This window comes from Lontra canadensis, unplaced genomic scaffold, assembly GCF_010015895.1.
Source record: "Lontra canadensis isolate GAN:19392208 unplaced genomic scaffold, GSC_riverotter_1.0 scaffold19, whole genome shotgun sequence".
Classification (NCBI taxonomy): domain Eukaryota; kingdom Metazoa; phylum Chordata; class Mammalia; order Carnivora; family Mustelidae; genus Lontra; species Lontra canadensis.
This window is the reverse complement of record NW_022631013.1, coordinates 22,713,904-22,719,906: the sequence shown is the minus strand read 5'-3', so window position 1 is coordinate 22,719,906 and position 6,003 is coordinate 22,713,904.

Sequence of the window (6,003 nt, the reverse complement as noted above, 5' to 3'; positions counted from 1 at the left end):
CAGGAAGCTCAGTGACTCTTCAAAGAACATACAGCCAGGACAGGAGTAGGACTTGAAAATGAACTCATGTTTCATTGTATCTAATCATTTCTGCCCTGCCCTAGTTCCTGTCCCCTCCAATATGCTCTGGGTCTTCAACTCCCATGTGAACACCGCAGAATATTTCTGAGACCCCACCCACCTCAGTGAGGCAACTGTGGAAAAACCCTGATTTAAAGCACATAAAATCTATAAAAAGAATCAACAGCATGTACTTGGAAAAGAGAAGTGACACCTTCCTTCATTCAGAAATGTCTGTAACAGACCAACAGTATCGTTGGTCCCCAACCGGACTGAAAGAACTTTTGTTTATGATTTCCACAGGATGATTTTGTAATACAAGTCTTTAAAAGACATTTTTAGTGTGTTATTCAATCAAATGACCATCCCTATGGCTTGCAACTCAAAATGTCACAGTGGTGAAATACTCATTAGTCACCTGCTATAAGTTCAGTGGAATGTGCTAGAACACAGAGTCTGCAAATGCAAAGAGAGTCTTGTTAAACTGTCAGGTCCCATAATGTACAGCCTCCCACTATGACACTGTCATCAGGAGAAAGGCTTAGATTGTGTGCTTCACAGACCAAGAAACTGGTTTCTGGAAGCCCAGCTTTTCAATGAACGCCCTTTAAAGCCAAGTTAATGTGTTTCCTACTGTTATAACAATGACATGTGAGTCACGTATGTGGTTTCAGGATTCCTGAGCTGGATCTATGCAGCTGCTGATGTAATCAGAAATAACCTCTGGGTCTTGGAGACGAGAAGATTCAGGAGGAAGACTTGCCCAGCTGATGCAGCTGCTAATTTCCATTTAGTGCTCTCACTGGCATTCCCAGCATTCAAATCTCCTTGGGAAATTAATCATCAATATTCTACTCTCGTTCGGAAAACGTCTTCACTACCAAGGCAAAGTATTTCTGGGATTCGGCTCACAAACTTATCTCATCTTACTTTCCGGAGGTCGTTTGTGATGGAGCGAAGAACTCAAGCTTGAGTGTCTGGCAGATTCGCATTTGAATTCCAGCTCTGTCACTTACCAGCTGTGTGATTTCAGATAGGTCGCTTAACCTCTCTGTCTCCCCATTCTCTAATCTGGAAAACTGGCGAATTATTCCTGCCTTACAGTGTTGTGAGAATAAAGTGAGCCAGAGAATAGCATTCGGGTAAAACAATAGGTTATAATGCAGACAGTCAGGTATTTGGCTCCAAGCTTGGGTCTAAGTCTCTGGGTCTTGAGCCCTGTGGGGCCGAGACAGGAACTTGCTCCAGTTCTGGGTCCTCTAGGTTGTGCTCCTCTCCCCAACCCCCTAATCTGGGGGATTGATTCAAACACCCAGGGCCTCACAGGAAGCAAGAGGAAAAGGAGAGAAAGGTAGGGAAGGGAGGTGGCCCTGGGATTTGAGCCAGCTCTGGTGAACAGTCTTTCCTATGGGAATGGGGAATGCCGTTTGTAAGTCCTTAAGGTTGCAAAACAGCAACAGTATGTGATTGAGAATTCTAACCTTCAGAATTTCTGTGAGCAGCCTCTTTGCGTTAGAATAAGAAGGGAGATGTCTGCTAACAGGCAACAGATCATGAAAATGCTGCAGTTTCCTATGGGCAAAGACCAAGGTAGAGAGAGAAATCCTGTTTTCTGAGGGCTGTGGAAGATTCGGGGAGCAGGAAAGAGGGTATTTTCAACCACCAGGGACCCAGAAGGAGGGAGCATGAGGGATCTGCCCTGAAAACCACATCACTGTATTGATACCAGTCTTCTTCCAGTTTAAAAGCTTTTCCAGGGCATGTGGGTGGCTTAGTCCAATAAACATCTACCTTCGGCTCAGATCTTGATCCCAGGGTCTTGGGATCGAGCCCCACATCAGGCTCCCTGCTCAGCAGGAAGTCTGCTTCTCCCGCTCCCTCTGCTTGCCACTCTCTCTGCTTGTGCTCTCTCTCTCTGTCAAATACATAAATAAAATCTTTAAAAAATAATAATAAAAGCAGTATGGCATTGAACTTAAAAAAAAAAGTTTTCCATACAGACCATGTATCTTTTTTTTTTAAGATTTTATTTATTTATTTGATAGAGATCACAAGTAGGCAGAGAGGCAGGCAGAGAGAGAGAGGAAGAAGCAGGCTCCCTGCTGAGCAGAGAGCCCGATGGGGGGCTTGATCCCAGGACCCTAAGATCATGACCTGAGCTGAAGGCAGAGGCTTTAACCCACTGAGCCACCCAGGTGCCCCCAGACAATGTATCTTGAGCCTCCCCCTAACACTAAGAATCAGGAATCCCCTTTTGAGAGATTGGACACTCAAACACAGCAACCTTGTATGACCCAGGAATTCTCTGTGAGCTCGCACTGGAAAGATGGCCCGTGGTATCTCCGTGTGATAGGTGTCCTCTGGTTTACACTTCTTTCTTAAATACATCATGAATTTGGATTGTATCCTGAAGACCTGGGGAAGAGGAAAGGATGTTGTCCACTTTATAAAGTCCTTCCGTGTTTTCATGGTTCTATTCCAAAAGAGGAAAAGTGGGGGGGGGGGGAAGAAAGAAGGAAAGAGAAAAGAAAAAAAGAAAAATGCCATGCTGCATTGAAATTCTGTAATGAATACTGATGGCATGGGGTGGCTATGTTTCTTCAAAGGATAGTTAAAAAAAAAATCCTGAAGATACAGGAAGAATCTTTATCTTATCAAAAGCTGATATGCAAATGGAAAATGCTTCTCTATTAGTAATAATAATCATAATAAAGCGCTTGTGCTATTCGAGGCAACAGGTTAACTACTTTACATCAGTGATCCCCCCCCCATGCAACAGATGTTACTATCCTTCCCCCCCACCAAGATGAAGAAGAGGAGACAGAAGAGTGGAGCAGGCAGCCCAAGGAAGCCCGGCTGGTAAGCGGGGGAACCAGAACACAGATACAATGCTGGTGTCAGAGCGTAGCTCTTACCCTGAACCGCCGCCTCCCAGAAACTCTACTGGCAGATCACACACATTGTTTTTCACTGAATTCTCAAAACAAAACAAAACAAAAACACAAAGCCACCTGAGCTAGGAATGACGACTCTCAGTTCTTAGATGAGGAAATCGAAGTTCAGATTCTTTCTGTGCCTTCTCCGCGGCTGCCTCACTGGTCAGAGGAAGGAGTCGAGATTCAGACCCAGGACTTCAGATTCTGTGCCTCGCACTGTTTCTCCTTTCGTACCTCACATCATAGTTCTTGATGAGAAAAAACCCTGGGTTAGCGCAGTCTTTATTCCTCCACAAGAAGAAATTGCTAAGTTATACAAAGACTGACAGCAGGTAGGCCCACCTCCACTCACTGCCAAAGGACTCGTTCACTCAGGTACCAACAGATATTTGCAGCATATCAAGTATGCCCCGGGCACTGTCAGGTGCCTGGGAGAGCAGCGGGAGGAGAGTGAAAGCCCGGTCTCTATCCTCATGGTGATTCTATCACCATGAAGAAGGAAGAAAGAACACCTTCTTTCCCAGGCCCAGTTTCCCGGTATTGATGAAAAAGAAGTCCATCTGTAAATCTTAGCGGTTTCTTACTGCTTTTCCCCTGGGACCTCCCATTGCCTGCGGCATTGTATGGCTGCCTTTTTGGGGTGCCTCAGAGCTGTGACCCCAATGAGGAGGACTGAAGTAACTCCTCCACAAATATTTTAGACCCTCTTCCTCCCTAGCCCGGATTAAGAGTTTGTCCTGAGCGACTCTCCATCGCCAACACCAAGCAGCAAGCCTCAGACCCCGGACATGTGCCTTAAAGGCATCCTGAGTGCAGACACCTGCCCAGCAAGTCTCTTTGGACCTTCCTCGTGATGGCTTCATTTCTCCCAGAAGAGAACCTTCTGGGCACCGTGGATGGACCGCACACACACAAATAAACCTTCAACATTTCTGCTGCCTGGAAGAGCCGCCAGAGGGAGAGTCCTTGATGTGGGGATGAGAGAGCATCTTATCTGTCTTCCCTGACACTGGGAAGGACTGGAAAGAAGCAATCAGATGGGGTGCGTGGCCACGAGCAGTTTCCAGCTGCCTTTGCCAGGTCCGAGGAACTATGACCTAACCTCTGCTTCAAGGAGACTACAAACAAATGTAAACAATCCGTTTCCAAGGCCGGCGTCCAACTCCTGGTGTCTCGGTCCCCTCTGCATTGTAATGTATGTCTCAGTATCCTGGTAACTGCCGAGAGAGAGGCCCTCAGTCGAGATGACCAGCACAGCCTGCACATCTCAACAGAAGGCGGGGTCCACGTGTGCACATCTTTTTACAGTTAACAAGATCTGCTATTTCCAATACCTCACTCGATACCCACAATTAATATGGAAAGGCACGTTCTGCTATTCTCATGTCACAAATGAAGGGAAATGAAGTGCAGAGTTAGCGGCAGAGCTGGGGCTGGACCCTACCAGCCTGTTTCTCCGTCTTTTGCTTTGTGATAAGATGAGATGATTAGTATATTCAGAAGACCTTCCTTGGAAGTTTCTTATAGGGAATGGAGGTTATATAAGCTAATTAATAAATGCATATGCTGGGGCGCCTGGGTGGCTCAGTGGGTTAAAGCCTCTGTCTTCGGCTCAAGTCATGATCCCAGGGTCCTGGGATCGAGTCCCACATCGGGATCTCTGCTCACCAGGGAGCCTGCTTCCCTTCCTCTCTCTCTCTGCCTGCCTCTCTGCCTACTTGTGATCTCTGTCTGTCAAATAAATAAATAAAAATCTAAAAAAAATGCATATGCTTATATATCCATTTATATCTATATATGTAGGTACATGTATATACGTGGCATTTAGCCTTTTGCCTGGTACAAAGTAGTCCCTCCAGTAAGAAATAGCTCTCTTGCTCTCTCTCTCTCTCTCTTTATGTAAGGCAACATAGTGTAATTACTGAGCCATGGTTTCTGAACTCAGGACAACTTAAAATGATATCATGACTGGGGCACCTTGGGGAGTACGACTGGTTGAGCATTGAACTCTTGGTTTCAGTTCAGGTCATGATCTCAGGGATGTGGGACGGAGCCCCCTGTTTCTCTCTCCTTCTCCTTCTGCCTCTCCCCCATCCCGCGCATATGCGTGCACACACTCTCTCTCTCTCTTTCTCTTTTAAAAAATAATACTATGAGGGGCACCTGGGTGGCTCAGTGGGTTAAGCTTCTGCCTTCAGCTCAGGTCATGGTCTCAGGGTCCTGGATCGAGCCCTGCATAGGGCTCTCTGCTCAGCAGGGAGCCTGCTTACCCTTCTCTCTCTTCCTTCTCTCTGCCTACTTGTGATCTCTCTCTCTCTCTCTGCTAAATAAATAAATAAAATATTAAATAATAATAATAATAATACTATGACCTTTGACAAGTTACTTAACCTCTCTGGGTATTAGGTTCTTTATTTGGAAATGGGAATAGTGACTTTTTTTTAACCCCCCAAACTTCTTAGATTTCATGTGAGAGCTATACAAGTAGAAGAAAGGAGTTTGCTCCCCAACGCTGACATGCAGCAAGCAAACCACTACTTTGTTAAGGTGGAGTTGGGGGGAAACTCTCATCTTCTTTCTGGGCTATGTACAAAGATCGAGGAAAAATTCTTTTGTTCTTGAAAAAGGCAAGAATGTACTCTGTTCTCAACTCTATGGCTATTCACTGAGATGGTGACATGAAAGTGTTCCCATTCTCAGACAGGAAACTCTCTGCCATCACACTGAACGTGAGCGCTCGGCTCTTCCACGAGGGTCTCAAACTGCTGAATCTCTGTGGTCAATTCTGTGCAGTCCATGCACCACTCTGTCATAGATCCTGGCACTCCTTGGGATGCTGCACAAGTCCCTGTCATTTACGGGACCTGCTGCAGCATGCTCCGGGATGATAACCTCTGTTTACCTTGTAGGGCCAGTTCTGCCTTCTTCTCCACCCCAAACACTGACTTCCCTCAATAAGTATCTCAGACAAAGGCCTGAGGGTGGGAATAGGTATGAGGGTGTCATT